Below are 17,930 nucleotides of genomic sequence, written 5' to 3' on the forward strand. Positions count from 1 at the left end.
TATTCAAACAATAAACAATAAATATAAAAAAGACACAGCAATATAAGAACCAGACCAACAGTACATATAAACATGAAAAAACAAAGAGGGAAAGCAACTAATAATAAGATGCAGGATAGAAAGATAGAAAAGGGTGGGATAAAACTAAACTACAAGTTGAGTTCCAAATTTCTCTGTGACAAATATTTATCATTTTCACAGTCTTACTTATTCTGTGTTAAAAATAAGAGCCCTCTTTTTTTCTATTGTTCATGATTTCTAATCCATAAATCCAGATATAATGATGGTGCAAAAATAAGGGAAATAGAGGGAAATAGAGGTGAACACAACTGCAAATAATCTTTTTCTTTCTTTCTTTCTTTCTTTCTTTCTTTCTTTCTTTCTTTCTTTCTTTCTTTCTTTCTTTCTTTCTTTCTTTCTTTCTTTCTTTCTTTCTTTCTTTCTTTCTTTCTTTCTTTCTATAAAATAGTGTAGCAAGCAGGAGGTGTGAGGGGAGAATTTTTGTGCCTTGTCACAACAAAACTCCATGTGAGAAAAGGGCTGACTCGTATTCTCAGTGATCAGTCAAAAACATTGACATGAGGAACTTAACAGCTAGAGGATTTGTCATCGGAGAGCCACATTGAATTTAGGTAAAGGCAAAGGTAGTCCCCTGTGCAAGCACCGAGTCATTACTGACCCATGGGGGGACATCGCATCATGATGTTTTCTTGCCTTCCCCAGTCATCTACACTTTACCCCCAGGAAACTGGGTACTCATTTTACCGACCTCAGAAGGATGGAAGGCTGAGTCAACTTTGAGCCAGCTACCTGAACCTGGCGTGGATTCACACAGGTGTAAAAATCTTTGCCTTGGCTTAAATTTGAGGTCTTCCTCCAGTCTAAAGAGCCTTCCTTCAACTTAAGCAACTCATTGGCATAAAATACACTTATGTTGGAGGAAGAGTAACAAAGGATGGTTAGATGCCATGTCACCAAGACCCATCATTTGCTGGTTTCTGCAGACCAAAGACACAACGGTTATTTCCCTCTTCAGTCAGCAGCACTGGGAGCTGTTTGGAGTGGTAACTCTGCTATTGAGACAAGGAGATTCCACACCACAATCTTAAAGCATTTTACAGGATCCAAGATTACCATTAAGAATTACCATTAGAATGGGAAACCACACTAAACCACACTAATATAAGATACAACAGCAATACAGCTGCATTGGAGGCATATCACAACTGCAAGTTTGCAGCACTTTGGTAGCACTTTGTCATATCCCTGTCGCCAGTCCTGAGACTCATGTGACAAGAATTCTTTGTTAATAACAGATCCCCCCCACCCCCACACACCACTAGAAGTACAATTACAAGGTTTCCCTATGTGGAAGTTATGGTTGTTCATTCCATTTAAATACATGCTGTAAATATGCCCTGGGTGTTTTATGCTGAAAACCAGGCTATCAATTCTCTTGCCTCTAAGTCTTTGACTGATCAAAAGATCAGTCCACTTCAAGGATTTGAAGGTGAGTTTCCATTGTTTGTTCATTTGACTCCTATTTAAGAAAATGGGTTTGGTTCAAAAGAGGAATCCGACAGCCCAAAAATATTCCTGAAAGAACTGAAAAATCTTCCTTTAAAGAAAATCTGGAGAGACTGGCTGCCGTTTTGGTACCAACTATGATGAAAAATCAGATCACCCAAACGCTCCTATGTCCTCTTGGTTGCAACCAAGAGATCCAGTCTCATGCCAGACGCCAGTGGTTGTCCCTCCCTCTTCATACGTGACACCATCTCTGATTCTGAAGAGTTGTGATCTCACATCCATACTGTCCCCTCCTTTTATGCCTGTGATTTATGCAAAAACAAGCTCACTTTGGCTTCCTATTTAAACCCTCAAAAGCTATTCATTGCATATACACTTCCTGGCTCAGGAGGACACAGAAGGCATTTGAAATCTAGTCCAGTTTTCCGCTATGCCATCCTTATTGCCAACACTCATTTTGTTGGCTATCTCCCCATGTATGTTGGGCATTTAGATTTAATTCCTTCCTTCATTATATATGGCTTCCACACAATCTGTGAGCTACTGCTATTCCTATCACAACCATTTCTCCTTTTCTCTTTTCCTAACAGGTGTCCTCTCACAGGTGGTTCTGACCCAATCAGATCCTGTGGTGAAAAAACCAGGAGAATCTCATAAATTGTCCTGTGCTGGCACTGGATTTGATGTTAACAGCTTCTATATGCAGTGGGTCCGGCAGAAGCCCGACAAAGGATTGGAATGGCTTGTTCAGTACTATAGTTCTAGTTCCAGCTACAACTATTATTCCCCTGCAATCCGAGGGCGATTCACAGCCTCGAAGGACAGCTCCAAATTCTATCTGCAAATGAACAGTTTGAAAATAGAGGACACAGCTGTGTATTACTGTGCAAGAGACACAGTGAGAGGAATCCAGTTAAAGCCCAGGCAAAAACTCTTCCCTGCATTACCTTTGGTGAGAAGTTACCAGAGGGGGTGCTAGAGAATCAAAAATCAGAAGCTCTGCCTAAATGTTGAATTAGGACAAGTGAAAATATATGAAGCATTTCCTGGATGATGCTCAAGAGGGAATGAAGTTCCTGAAACTTTACTACACACAATTCTGGCTGAAGTACTAGGTCTTCATTTTCAGCCCTGAAACCTCACTGGAAACCTTACTGTGCACTGCAGTTCAGAACAACAGGAGCTTGTGAGAAATCTTGCCATACCTCTGCTGCCATCCTCCAGAGCCTTTTGGAGAAGAGCATGATGAGCATCACGTTGTGAAATGCATGAACTTCATTTCCAGGTAAAGACCCAAAAGGGACATCACTGCATTATGTCAATGCTCTAGCAAATTCATAAATGTCTAAAGGAAACAGTGAAAATTGTGGGATTCCTATACGGCTATTTAAAAACAAGGGGGACCCAAGCCCGTCATGACTTATTCATACACCAACACTTAAGTGTCCACCTCAATTACTAACATTCATGATGATAAATAAAGTGACTATGTGAAATAAATATACAATCATTTGCATCAGCTATCATAGCTGCAATCCCTCAAATGATCTCATACACATACATGAATATATATCAGAGTCTCGCAGCGATATGAAATAATTAATAGAGCATATGTCCATTCTTCCTGTGCATCTGGCTTAACTCTCACCCATGCTACAATAAAAAGAAGTCCATAGGTGCTGTTCGTAGTTAATCTTCTGCTGGTAAATTCTTTCTTTGTTGCCTTTCGTGGTCGAGGAGAACCTTTCTTACAGCTCATACAAGGAATTCATATTTTGTTCGACTACTTGGGTGATTGAAGTGCAATCAATGATCCTTATATTGTACCAACCAACCCAACGCAGACCAAGGAAATCTTAAAGGGAAACATACACAGATCCACATTCTGATTCAGCCCTCCTGGAGCCAGAGATGTGAGATTAAAAATCCAAAAAGCCTCCTTCTGTAAAATCTCCTGTTGAACAACTTTGGGTGAATCCAGTTCTGCTACATAGAGAATTGTAAAACTGAAATCCTTGAAATCCATCCCCATGTTGTTCCAAAAAAATGGGGCACCATTGGAGCCTCCATGGCCTTGTTCCTGATCCTGGAGAGATGTTCCAATATCCTGCACCTGACCAGAAGGACTGAGCTTCCTATGTGTAATAAAGGGCATGCACACTCAATAACATATGCAACTCTTGCCCTACTACACATAGAGAAATATTTTAAACAGATACTTCTGTGTATAGTCCTTGAGCCAAAGAGGCTGCCCTCAGCATCTAGTGGACAAGTCTTGCAATATTTGCAGCGAAAATGTCCCACTGGACCAGTGTTCCTATCTTGCAAGGACTTAAAAATTGAGTGGATGAGGTTATCTCAAAGGCTCCTCGTCATCCTGTATCCTATCGAAGGCAGATTGGCACAGCCAGGCATGTCCTTGATTAGAACATAAGCACTAGAGCATCTAGTGAAAATCTTATGTTCATTTGTTTAAGATACTGGTCCTTGTTATCTATTATGGTACCATTGTCTGTAATCTAATCATGAGCTGTGTAGAGAAATAATTCCATTTCCGTGGATGATGCAACAAAATGGAGATGAAGTGACCATTTCTAAATTTTATCATTTGGGGCAGGGGTGGCCAAGCTGCGGCTCGGGAGCCACGTGTGGCTCTTCTAGACATATTGTGTGGCTCCCGGAGGTCTCTGAGTATCACCGTGGCCATACATTTTATTTTGCCCCCCCATTCAGAATGAAGAGACAGACACAAGGCTTGGGTTTAAATTTGGGCCATTTATTGACATTAAACTTAATAATGGCAAGGGCATCACTAGCAGTACAGGTCAGGATCAAGGGATCACCCCGGACCTCCTCCCTGACCTGTCTGGGTGAGCACCCAGGTGCGAGCCATCCATGTGAATGGTTGTAACCCGGCCGGCCAGGTGAATGGTTCCCCCCTTAAAGCTCCATACGCCCCAGCTGTGAAGCCGAGGGAAGGACTTGTACAGGGGGTCCCACAGGCAGTCTGCCCTCTCAGCTGGCAGCCATACAGCCCGCCAGTGAGATCCGAGACAGACCCCTATTCCCCACCAATGGGGAGGTGCCACCGGGTGCTTACCAGCCCGCTCTGTCTACCCAAATCTAACCTGCCAGGGACCTAGATTACAGTTCCACCACTCCAAATACCATTCCTAAAAGACAGTACAAGGTAGGCGAAAAACACCTCTTCCCTGTGCCAATTTGGGAAAAGGAGAAAAAAATCCTACCTGGCCCTGGTAACCAGCAACCAGCTAATCCTGTACTGCCATAGGGTGCGATGGGTGGGCCGAGCTTTCAAAGCTGACTGAGCCCTACAGAGGCGGAGCCGCCCTTTACAGGGCCAGGCCCCACCTCCCAAAGCCTGGGTGCCCAGGAATGTAAGGCTGTCTCTCCCTCCGTGCAGTGAGGCAAAAAGTGGCACGCCATCTTATTTTATTTCCCTCCCTTTCCTTCTTTCTTTCCATGTCTTTCCCTCCCTCCCTTTCCTTCTTTCTTTCCATCTTTCCCTCCCTTTTCTTTTTTTCCTTCCTTCCTTCTTTCTTTCCATGTCTTTCATGTTTTCAATAAAAATGTTAGGGTTGCTAGGTCTCACCCAGAAAATACCTGGGGACTTTGGGGGTGAAGCCTAGCAAGGATGTGACATCACTTTTGTGTTGTCACTTCCAAGTCAAAGGTCAGGTGATGGTTCTTCCCAAGCTCCACCCCTTCCAATGATGTCACTTCCCGCATACTGCAGCAAACCCCCACCCCTTCTTGTGATGTCATCTTTAGGACACTGTCACAAACCTGCCTCTTCGTCTGAAGTCACTTCAATACATCATGTCTTGCGGCTCTCATACATCTGACGTTTATTCTATGTGGCTCTTACATTAAGCAAGTTTGGCCACCCCTGGTCTGCGGAAACAACTACCTTACACAGTATAGTTCCATTTATGAATAATGAGGGCACTAAAATGAATTAACTGAGAAACATATCTATCAAGGATGTCTTGCACAAAATATAACCCACTAATGTGAATATTGTTCACCAGTTTCATCCTCTGGTCTTCCAGGAGTTCTTTGTCAAGTCCTGGGTGGGTGCCACACATGGTTATGGTGGCTTGCCAGATGGTAACCTATGGAGAATAAACTCTACAGCAATGAGCCAGAATGACGCATAGAAGGACGAGCACCAATAAGAAAGGGTTCATCCATCAATCGCTGCATTTTTCCATCCTCATTCACAATTTCTATCTGTTGTGGCAGAAGCAAACTACAAGGAAGCCAAGAGCAAAGCTCCTACTCACATCACCTTCCAAAAGCATCTTTATATTTCATAGGTCACAGGAGGAAAGACACTCATGCAAATCCCATGTGAAGTCAGTGGGAGCCAATGGGTTAAAAAAGAATCCAGGCATTCACTTCTTTTCCTAGTTCAGAGCTTCATCCTTCCTGCCAACTTAAGCCATTATTTTTCCAATTACATCATGAAACTAATTATATATTTCTTATTTTTCTCGGTGACCACTCCGAGATGTAAGCGGAGACTCTACGTGAATTTTTGAAATATTGATTGAGTTACAGCTGTGATTATGTGATGTGCTGAATTCACTGCAATGTTCTCTCTTTCCAAGGGGCTTCTCGGATATTCTGCTCATATCCTCTGATCAGGAACCATGTGAGACCTGGGGAGAATCTCAGTCTGGCCTGTAAAGTGACAGGCTACATCATCTTTTCTGAGGGCGGATCCGTCAGCCCCCTGGAAAAAATCTAGAATGTGTTGCAAGAATATATCCATACAGTGGGAGCAAGGGGTACAACCCTTCTCTCCAAAGCCGTGCAACTATTTCTTCAGACAACTCCAGGAACCAGTTCTCCCTCCAGCTGAATGCCGTGACAGCTGCTGACTCTGCTGTGTATTATTGTGCCCAAGAAGCACAATGAGGCAAGATTTATTGGTGGTACATCAAAAAAGAGGAACACAGATTTCTGGTTTTATTTAGTGTTTAGAATTATTAAGTGAAATGTTGAAGAGCAAAGACACTTAAAATGAAGCAGGCGTTCACTTTACAAACTTTTACCCATGCTCCCTTTAATGTTCATGCACAGAACCACCACATGGATCTTAATGAGTCTTCTTCCACAGTTGAAATTAGGGGAAGACAGAGTTGTAAGTAGGGTTGCAAACAAATACATAAATATATATGCTCCTGCTCAGGTGACTTTAGCAGCAATTTGGTTGCAGGTGATAGTGGGGTGGACGTTGCCCTCATTGCACCACTCCACTGAACAAAGTCTATTCCTTAAAATGTTCACCCCCCACCTTTTCTTTGGCATAAATTCGAGGTCTTCTTCCTCCAGTCTAAGGAGTCTTCCTCCACCTTAAGCCACTCTTTGTTTGGAGAAAAAAAATGCTTATGTTGGAGAAAGACTAACGGAGGATGGCTGGATGTGGTATGTCATCAACACGCATCGTTTGCTGATTTCTGCAGACCAAAGACACAAATGTTACTTCCCTGGTAATTTGGGAACAGGAGGAGCTGTTTGAACTTGTAGCTCTCCAATTGAGGCAAGGATATTCCACACCACAATCTGAGAACATTTTACAGGATCCAAGATTACCATTAGAATGGAAACCACACAAACCCAGAATAATAGATGATGTAACAGCAATATAACTGCATTGGAGGCATATCACAATTGCAAGTCTGCATCACTTTTTGTAGCACTTTGTCATATCCCTGTTCCCCGGTGCTGAGATTCATGTGACAAGGTTGTAAGAATTCTTTAACAATAACAGACACACACACACACACCCCAACACATCTGCCAGCCAGAAGTACAATTTCAAGGGTTCCCCATAGAGAAATTATGGCCATTCAAGCCATTTACATACATGATATAAATATGCCCTGGGTGCTTTATGCTGGGAACTAGTCTATCTATGGTCTTGCCTTCAAGTCTTTTGACTTCCTGATGATAGGATCAGTCAAATTCTAGGATTTGGGGGGTAGGGAGTCCATTTCTTGTTTTTTATGATTCCTTTTTAACAAGACGGGTTTGGGTAAAACAACGGAATCTGAGCGCCCGAACATATGCCTGAAGGAACTGCAAACACTTTCTTTAAAACAAAAATAATGGAGAGTGGCTGCAGCATTGGCACCATCTTACAATTAAAAATCAGATCACCGAAACTCTCCCATGTCCTCTTGGCTGCAGCCAAGAAACCCAGTCTCCCGCCAGAGGCCAATGGTTGTCCTTCCCTCTTCATAAATGAGACCGTCTCTGATTCTTAAATGTTGTGCTCTGTCCCCTCCTTTTATGTCTGTGATTTATGCAAAGATGAGCTCACTTTTGCTTCCTCTCTAAGCCCTCATATAAACTTCCTGGCTTAGGACACAGAAGGCATTTGAAATCTAGTCCAGTTTTCCGCTATGTCATCCTTTTTGCCAACACTCATTTTATTGGCTGTCTCCCCATGTATGTTGACCTTTAGATTTTAATTCTTTCCTTCATTATATTTGGCTTCCGCACAATACCTGTAAGCTACTGCGATTCCTACCACAACCATCTCTCCTTTTCTCTTTTCCTACTAGGTGTCTTTTCGCAAGTGGTTCTGACCCAATCAGATTCTGTGGTGAAAAAACCAGGAGAATCCCCTAAATTGTCCTGTGCTGGCACTGGATTTGATATTAACAACTACTATATGCAGTGGCTCCGGCAGAAGCCTGGCAAAGGAGTGGAATGGCTTATTCAGTACCTTCGTCCTGGTGACAGCTACAACTGGTATTCCTCTGCAATCCAAGGGCGATTCACAGCCTCCATGGACAGCTCTAATTTCTATCTGCAAATGAACAACCTGAAAGTGGAGGACACGGCCGTGTATTACTGTGCAAGAGGCACAGTGAAAAGCATCCCATTAAAGCCCAGGCAAAAACTCTTTCCTGTGTTAACTCTGGGGTGAAGCTACCAGAGGGGGTGCTAGAAAGTCACAAATAAGAAGCTCTGTTTAAATGTTAAATTAGAGCAAGTGAAAATCTACTAGGCATTTCCTGGATGATTCTCATGAGGGCATGACGCTCCTGAAATTTTACTACACACAATTCTGGCTAAAGTATCAGATCTCCATTTTCAGCCCTGAAACCTTGCTGCAAAACCTTACTGTGCAATGCAGTTCAGAACAACCTCACAGAGGATTGTGCAAAATGTTGCCATACATCTACTGGCAAACCCCAGAGTCTTTGGGAGTAGGCTATGATGAGCATCATGTTGCCCAATTAATGGACATCATTTCCAGGCAAAGACCCAGAAGGGACATCACTGCATCGTCTCAATGCTCTAGCAAATTCATGAATGTCCAAGGGAAACAGAGACATTTGCAGGATTCCTAGTCCGCCCTCATGAGATCCGGTCTCATGCCACAGGCCAGTGGTTGCCCCTCCCTCTTCTTAAATGACACCATTTCTGATTCTGAAGGGTTGTTGTGATCTCACATAAATACTATCCCCTCCTTTTACGTCTGTGATTTATGCAAAGACAAGCTCACTTTGGCTTCCTATTTAAACCCTCAAAATTTATTCATCTCATAGACACCTCCTGGCTCAGGACAAAGAAGGCATTTGAAATCTAGTCCAGCTTTCCGCTATGCCATCCCTATTGCCAACACTTGTTTTGTTGGCTATCTCCCCAAGTACGTTGGGCATTTATATTTTAATTCCTTCATTATATTTGGCTTCCACACAAAAGCTGTGAGCTCCTGATGTTACTACCTCAAACATTTCCCCTTTTCTCTTTTTCTACCAGGTGTCATTTCGCAGGTGGTTCTGACCCAATCAGATGCTGTTGTGAAGAAACCAGGAGAATCTCATAAACTGTCTTGTGGTGTCACTGGATTTGATATTAACAGCTACTATATGCAGTGGATCCGGCAGAAGCCCGGCAAAGGATTGGAATGGCTTGTTCAGTATGGTAATCCTAGTTCCAGCTCCAACGCTTATTCCCCTGCAATCCAAGGGCGATTCACAGCCTCCAAGGACAGCTCCAAATTCTATCTGCAAATGAACAGCCTGAAAGTGGAGGACACGGCCGTGTATTACTGTGCTAGAGAGACACAGTGAGCGGGATCTCATTGAAGCCCAGGCAAAAACCCTTCCCTGCATTAACTCTGGTGAGAAGTTGCCAGAGGGGGTGCTGGAGAATCACAAATCAGAAACTCTGTCCAAATGTCAAATTAGAACAAGTGAAAATCTACTAAGCATTTTCTGGATGATTCTCAGGAGCACATGAACTTCCTGAAATTTTACTACACAGAATTCTGGCTAAAGTATCAGATCTCCATTTTCAGCCCTGAAGCCTCACTGGCAACCTTATTGCACAATGCAGTTCAGAATAATCACACAGCGGCTTGTGAGAAATGTCTCCATACCTCTGCTGGCAACCTCCAGAGCCTTTGGGAGTAGAGCATGATGAATATCATGTTGCCCAATGCATGAACATCATTTCCAGGTAAATACCCAGAATGGACACCATTGCATTGTGTCAAAGCTCTAGCAAATTCATAAATGCCCAAGGGAAACAGAGAAATTTGTGGGGTTCCTAGACCTCCCTCAACATGGTGACTTCACTTTTTGGTCTTTGCACAGAAGGGACATCAATGCATTAGTCAACATTTTTTTCTTTCCATTTGTACCCTGTTGATCCATTGAAGGGCCGCAGAGGGGAGAGGAGCAGTGGCAAGAGACCCCTACCCATCATTAGAACTTTATCATTAGAACTCAGTAATCATAATGAAACTCTTTTTTTGCTCTAAGTTCACATGGCAAAGAATAATTTGGTTAATAAATCAGTAATCTTCTTTTGGTTTAATCTTGTGCACTGTTATTCTGTTCTAGAGTGCTTTTGGACTGTGGTCCCTTATTCACAGTTAGAGATGGGCACGATCTGGGTTATGATAAAAAAAAACCCATGATAATGGCAATCTCCCAATCGTGACCTGGTGGGTCGTTGTCTTCTATGGCAAACGATCCAGCAGTCGGGACTCTGGGGAGATCGTGATAGGACTGGGAAGCTAGACATTCAGGCGCCAACAATCTGTTCCCCTGGCAACGGAGGCAGGGGAATGCCTGAGCTCTGTTTGAAACTTGATAATATTTCCCCTAGCGAGGAAAAGCTCTTCTCAGTGTTAATTCTTTCAAACCCCCCCAAAACAGCTATCAAGTTGTTTTGCACTCCTCTCCTGAGTCCGTTCAGTGCTGAAAGAGTTAACTGAAAAGAGATATCTCTCTCCTCCTGGCTTCTCAGACCAGTGCCTGCTTTTTGCAAGAAGTTGGTATGTGATTTGATGATTCATTTGTGTTTTTCCTATTTAAAAAACCATAGGATCCACGAGGATCTGTGTGGATCCTGGTTTTGCTTTCTTCCTGTTTAAAATATGCTTTTGGAAGACTGGCTGCTTGCTTTTAAAATTGGGTGGGATGGAGGATTCTATCCCTGCTTTTTTTTTTAAAGCTGGCTGAAACTTGTTGACGGGGTGTGTGTGTGTGTCTCTCTCTATTTGGAGAGGCAGGGATGGGTTAAAAACTTTACCCCCTCTGCTCTAAGTGTGTGCGTGTGTGTGTGAGAAAGAAAACATCGCTCCCTGAGGGGAGGCGGCTAGTTGCAGGGTTAAAAACTCCCCCCCCTCTGCTCTAAGTGCATGCACGTGTGTGAGAGAGAAAACATCCCCTCACCGAGGGGAGGTGGCTCGTCGCCAGATTAAAAACTTTCCCCCCCTCTGCTCTAAGTGTGTGGGGGGGAGGGGCGCCCCTCCGATCCCAGATCCCAGATCGGAAACGGGACTTGATCGGAGTGAATCAGTGATCTGGACTCATCACCAGCATGGATCCATGAACAGCTTGATCGGTATTTTTTTTGGATCATGCCCATGTCTATTCACAGCCTATTTAATTAGCAAGGCCACCCTCCTGCATGCCATTTCTCCCTGCCGGTTCTTACACCCAGCTCCATCTCTAGTTTTTCATCTGCATTGAATACCGCCCCTCCTTCTGCCCTCGCCTCACTGAGATCTTTTCAAAAGTATGCTCCTCTCTTCCTTAACCATTGCACTCCATAATCTCAGCAATCATACCAATAGCAGTCGATCCATACTGATCTCCTGCTCCACAATTCCCCCACTGGAGAAACACTGAAGTACGTTTGTGGTCAGCAACTGACATGTTCGTTATTCAGATCCAGTCTCATGAGGGTGGGTGAGTGGCCACCAGCTGCAAAGAGGCAACGACTCCCAAAGTCCCCTCTTACCCCTCTTGAAACAGCTGCCATACTCATATCTTAGGAAACAGAAGAACTGCTGATAGGATCAGTCCTTTCAGAAGGAGGGAGATGTACTCCAGATATACTTGGTTAATCCCAGTGCTAACACCGGAATTGGACCCAATTTGTCAGGGCATGTAGCCACAACCCAGTGCCCCAGGGCTTCCCCGGCCAGCCCCCAGTGACCAATGCACCCCTTGCCTCCACCATGATTGCTGGGTCTGCTTTCTAGAGATTGAGCAACAACCCCCACTCCGACATCCAGTTTAAGCCAGAGGTCCTTGGGGAGAGCAGGGGCCTGGTGGAAATGAAACAGTAGATCATATAACTCCAGGCGGCTGCAGCCAAGAGACCCAGTCTCGTGAGAGAGGCCAATGGTTGTCCCTCCCTCTTCATAAATCACATTATCTCTGATTCTGAAGGGTTGTGATCTCACATGAAGAGCTGGCCCTTCAATGGGCGAGTAGTGCTGCCAATGTACCAAAGATCACATTCACAAATTATTAAATATACCAACCCAGCAGTTTGACAAGTGGAGAAACTATGTAAAGTAATAGAGTGTCCATTCTTTAGGGTATTGCTCTTCCCTGATAAAGATAAGGGACATATTTTACATTGTCCAAAGGGGTAGTGTCTGGTAGTTTTCTGATTGTTTACTCGAGCATTAAGATTGATCCAAGTGAAGAAAGCTCATCTCTGCTTCTTAAATGATCTTTATATTTCATAGGACACAAGGGGAAGGACACTTATGCAAATCCCTTCTGCAGTCAGTGGGAACAGAACGAGTTCAAAAGGAAGCTGAATATACACTTCTGTTCCTAGTTAAGCTTCATCTTTCCTGCAAACTTAAGCAATTCTATTCATTTACATCATGGAACGAACTATATTTTTCTTATTTTTCTTGGTGACGGCTCCAAGATGTAAGAAAAAAGATACTCTATGATAATTTTTGAAATACTGGTAAAATTGTATTTGTGGTTATGTGATATGCTGAATTCACTGCAATGTTTTCTCTTTCCAAGGGGCCTTTTCGGATGTTCAGCTGGAAACATCTGGACCAGGAACAGTGAGACCCGGGGAGAATCTCAACCTGGTCTGTAAAGTGACAGGATTCACCATCACTACTCGTTATTATTATTGGCACTGGATCCGTCAGCCTCCTGGGAAAGGTCTGGAATGGGTTGCCGGAATATACCCCTATGATGAGAGCAAGAGTTACAACCCTTCTCTCCAAAGCCGAGCAACCATTTCTTCAGACAACTCCAAGAACCAGTTCTCCTTCCAGCTGAACTCTGAGACAGCTGCTGACTCTGCAGTGTATTATTGTGCCCAAGATGCACAATGAGGCAAGATGTATGGGAGGTGCATCAAAAAAGAGGAACACACATTTCTGGTTTTAAAATGAAGCGGGCATTCACTTTACAAACTTTTACCCATGCTCACTTTAATGTTCATGCACACAACCACCACATGGATCTTAATGAGTCTTCTTCCATCGTTCAAATTAGAGGAAGACAGAGTTGTAAGTAGGGGTGCAAACAGGTATATAAATGTATATGCTCCTGCTCAGGTACCTTAAGCAACAATCACTTGGTAGCAAGCGATAATGGGGTGGATGTTGCCCTCGTTGCACCACTCCACTGAACAAAGTTTATTCATCTGTTTCTTAAAATGTCCATCCCCCAACTTTTCTTTGGTATAAATTTGAGGTCTTGTCCAGTCTAAGAAATATTCCTCCACCTTAAGAGACTTTTTGTTTGGAGGAAAACCCACTTTGGTTGGAGGAAGACTAACAGAGGAGGGTTGGATGTGCCATGTCACCAACACACATCATTTGCTGATTTCTGCAGACCAAAGACACAAATGTTATTTTCCTGGTCAGTTGGCAACAGGAGGAGCTGTTTGAATTTGTAACTCTCGTATTGAGGCAAAGATATTCCACACCACAATCTGAGAACATTTTCCAGGATCCAAGATTCCCATTAGAATGGCAACAACACTAAACCAGAATCACGTAAAAATGTAACAGCAATATAACTGCAATGGAAGCACAAGCACATCATAATTCCAAGTCTGTATCACTTTTCGTAGCACTTTATCTTATCCCTTTCCCCTGGTTCTGAAACTCATGTGACAAGGTTGTAAGAATTTTCTAAGAATAACAACCCCCTCACATACACACACACACACACACAGACTCACACACACCTGCCAGCCAGAAGTCCAATTCCAAGAGTTCCCCATAGAGAAGTTATGGTCGTTCAAGCCAATTACATACATGCTGCAAATATGTCCTGGGTGTTTTACATTGAGCACCAGGCATAAACCAGTCCAGGATTTGGGAGGGTGGGGAATCTGTTGCTTGCTTCTTATGATTCTTTTTTAACAAAACGGTATGGGTAAAACAATGGAATCTGAGAGCCAAAAATATTCCTGAAAGAACTGAAAAGCATTCTTAAAAAAAAAAATAATGGAATAATTGGCTGCAGCTTTGGTAGAACTTGTCATTGAAAGTCATATCACCCCAACTCTCTGATGTTCTCTTGGTTGCAACCAAGAGATGCAGTCTCAGGCCACAGGCCAATGGTTGTCCCTCCCTCTTCATAAATGACACCATCTCTGATTCTGAAGAGTTGTGATCTCACATAAATACTGTCCCCTCCTTTTATGTCTGTGTTTTATGCAAAGACAAGCTCACTTTGGCTTCCTATTTAAATGGTCAAAAGTTATTCATCTCACATAAGACTTCCTGGCTCAGGATGAAGAAGGCATTTGAAAGCTAGTCCAGTTCTCCGCAATGCCACCCTAATTGCCAACAATCATTTTGTTGGCGATCTCCCCCTGAATATTGGGCTTTTAGATTTTAATTCTTTCCTTTCATTCAATACCTGTGAGCTACTGCTTTTCCTACCTCAACCATTTCTCCTTTTCTCTTTTCCTACTAGTTGTCCTCTTGCAAGTGGTTCTGACCCAATCAGATCCTGTGGTGAAAAAACCAGGGGAATCTCATAAATTGTCCTGTGTTGGCACTGGATTTGATGTTAACAGCTACGTTATGCTTTGGATCCAGCAGAAGCCCGGCAAAGGTTTGGAATGGCTTGTTTAGTACTATGGTCCTGGTCACAGCTACAACGCTTATTCACCAGCCATCCAAGGGCGATTCACAGCCTCCAAGAACAGCTCTAATTTCTGCCAAGACCACGGCAATACAGCCCGGAAAACCCACAACAACAACCATAGCTCTAATTTCTATCTTCAAATGAACAGCCTGAAAGTGGAGGACAAGGCTGTATGTTGCTGTTCACAACATACAGTGTGAAGGATCCCATAAAAACCCAAGCAAAACCCAAGCAAAAACCCTTCCCTGCATTACCAGAGGGGGTGCTAGAGAGTCACAAATAAGAAGCTCTGTATAAATGTTAAATTAGAACAAGCGAAAATCTACTAAGCATTTCCTGGATGACTCTCAGGAGGGCATGAAGCTCCTGAAACTTTACTACATACATTTCTGGCTAAAGTATCAGATCTCCATTTTCAGCCCTGAAACCTCGCTGGAAACCGTACTGTGCAATGTAGTACAGAATAATCGCACAGGGTCTTGTGAGAACTGTTTCCATACCTCTGCTGGCAATTCCCAGTGCCTCTGAGAGTAAAGCGTGATGAGCATCATGTTGTGCAATACATGAACATCCTTTCCCGGTGAAGAACCAGAATGGACATCACATCGTCTCAATGCTCTAGCAATTTCATAAATGTCCAGGGGAAACAAAGAAATTTGTGGGATTCCTAGACCGCCCTCAACACAGTGATATGAACACATCATTCAACACCATTTTCTCCCCATTTGTACCCTGTTGATCCATTGGGGGGGCAACAGAGGGGAGAGGAGCAGTGGCAAGAGACCCCCCCCCCAAACCCTCTTTATCATTAGAACTTTATCATTAGAATGCACTAATCATAATGAAATTTCCTTTTTTTGCTATAGATACACATGGCAAAGAATCATTTGGTTAATAAATCTGTAATCTTTCTGTGGTTTAATCTTGTGCACTGTTATTCTGTTCTAGAGTGGCAGGATGCAGAAGAAGGTTCCTCGGGAGCAAGGAGCAGGAGACACCCCGGTCACTGGCCTGCTGGGATCTTGATTGTGAATTAATACTATCTCTTCCTCACATGGACTTTCTGGTTTGGTAGACGGAGTCCACCTGGGAGTCCACCAAAGTCCAGCTGGGATCTCTTCCATCCTTCCACTATGACAAGCTTGGCCTGGATCTCATGCATCCCTCCACTACATCAGACTTACTGCCAATACGTCTTGCGCTCTCTGTCTCCCTGTGTGTGTCAGGCTTTAGTGTTTTTATTCCATGCATAACTAAATTGTTGATACTTAGCCTGGATGCATAGCTCCTGATTCTTCTCCTAGCCTGGGAAACGAGGCAAAGCATTGCAGTCTCAATATCCATTTTAGCCCACAAGTGAAATTAAGATAAGAGTTTGGCTTTTGGACTGTTCTACTTCTGTGGTCTCTTATTCATAGCCTATTTAATTATCAAGGCCACCCCCCTGCCTCCCATGCCTCCCTACCAGTTCTTACTCCCAACTCCATCTCTGCTTTTTCCATCTGCATTGAATACCACACCCCCTCTACCTGCACCCTTTCAAGATCTTGTCAAGATTGTGCTCCTCTCAATCCCACAGTCTCAGAAATCGTACCGAGTAGAGCACGATGAATATCATGTTGCCCAATGCATGAACATCATTTCCAGACAAAGACCCAGAATGCACATCACTGCATCGTTTGAGCCTTAAGATTGATCTGAGTGAAGAATGAGCAAAGTGAAGAATGAGCAAAGCTCCTACCCACCTCTGCTTCTAAAATCATCTTTTTATTTCATAGGACACAGGGGGAAGGACACTCATGCAAATCCCTTCTGCAGTCAGTGGAAGAAGAACGAGTTCAAAAGGAAGCTGAATATTCACCTCTATTCCTAGTTGAGCTTCATCAGTCCCACCATCTTAAGCAATTCTATTAATTTACATCATGGACAGAAATATATTTTTCTTATTTTTCTTGGTTACTGCACCAAGATGTAAGCAGCTACTCTATGAGAATTTTAGAAATATTGGTTAGGTTGTATCTGTGGTTATGTGATATGCTCAATTCACTGCAATGTTTTCTCTTTCCAAGGGGCGTTCTCGGATATTCAACTCATATCCTCTGGACCAGGAACTGTGAGACCTGGGGAGAATCTCAACCTGGTCTGTAAAGTGACAGGATTCACCATCACTACTCGTTATTATTATTGGCACTGGATCCGTCAGCCTCCTGGGAAAGGTCTGGAATGGGTTGCCAGAATATACCCTTACGATGGGGGCAAGCTATACAACCCTTCTCTCCAAAGCCGTGCAACCATTTCTTCGGACAACTCCAAGAACCAGTTCTCCCTCCAGCTGAACTCTGTGACAGCTGCTGACTCTGCAGTGTATTATTGTGCCCGGGATGCACAGTGAGGCAAGATCTATGGAAGGTGCATCAAAAAAGAGGAACATCAGTTTCTGGTTTTATTTAGTGTTTAGAATTATTAAGTGAAATGTTGAACAGCAAAGACACTTAAAATGGAGCAGGAATTCCCTTTATGAACTTTTCCCCATGCCCCCTTTAACGTTCATGCCCAGAACCACCACTGGATATTAAGGAGTCTCCTTCCACAGTTGAAATTAGAAGTAGACAGAGTTGTAAGTAGGGTTGCAAATGGATATATAAATATATCTGCTCCTGCTCACGTGCCTTTAGAAGCCATTTGGTTGCAAGTGACAGTGGGGTGGGCGTTGCCCTCATTGCATCATTCCACTGAACAAAGTTTATTCCTCTATTTCTTAAAATGTTCATCCCCCACCTTATTTTGGGCATAAATTTGAGGTCTTCCTCCAGTCTAAGGAGTCTTCCTCCACCTTTAAGCCACTCTTTGTTTGGAGAAAAAAAAACACTTATGTTGGAGAAAGACTGACAGAGGATGGTTGGATGTGCCATGTCATCAACACGCATCATTTGCTGATGTCTGCAGACCAGACACAAATGTTATTTCCCT

The 17,930-nt window shown here is 43.4% G+C and overlaps 1 pseudogene; it reads left to right on the plus strand.

Moving 5' to 3' along the window:
• Positions 1–9,812: 9,812 nt before the first annotated feature.
• LOC129339965 (Ig heavy chain Mem5-like) lies at positions 9,813–17,352 on the plus strand (annotated as a pseudogene).
• Positions 17,353–17,930: the final 578 nt, after the last annotated feature.

The sequence above is a fragment of the Eublepharis macularius genome, chromosome 12 (assembly GCF_028583425.1).
Source record: "Eublepharis macularius isolate TG4126 chromosome 12, MPM_Emac_v1.0, whole genome shotgun sequence".
NCBI lineage: Eukaryota > Metazoa > Chordata > Lepidosauria > Squamata > Eublepharidae > Eublepharis > Eublepharis macularius.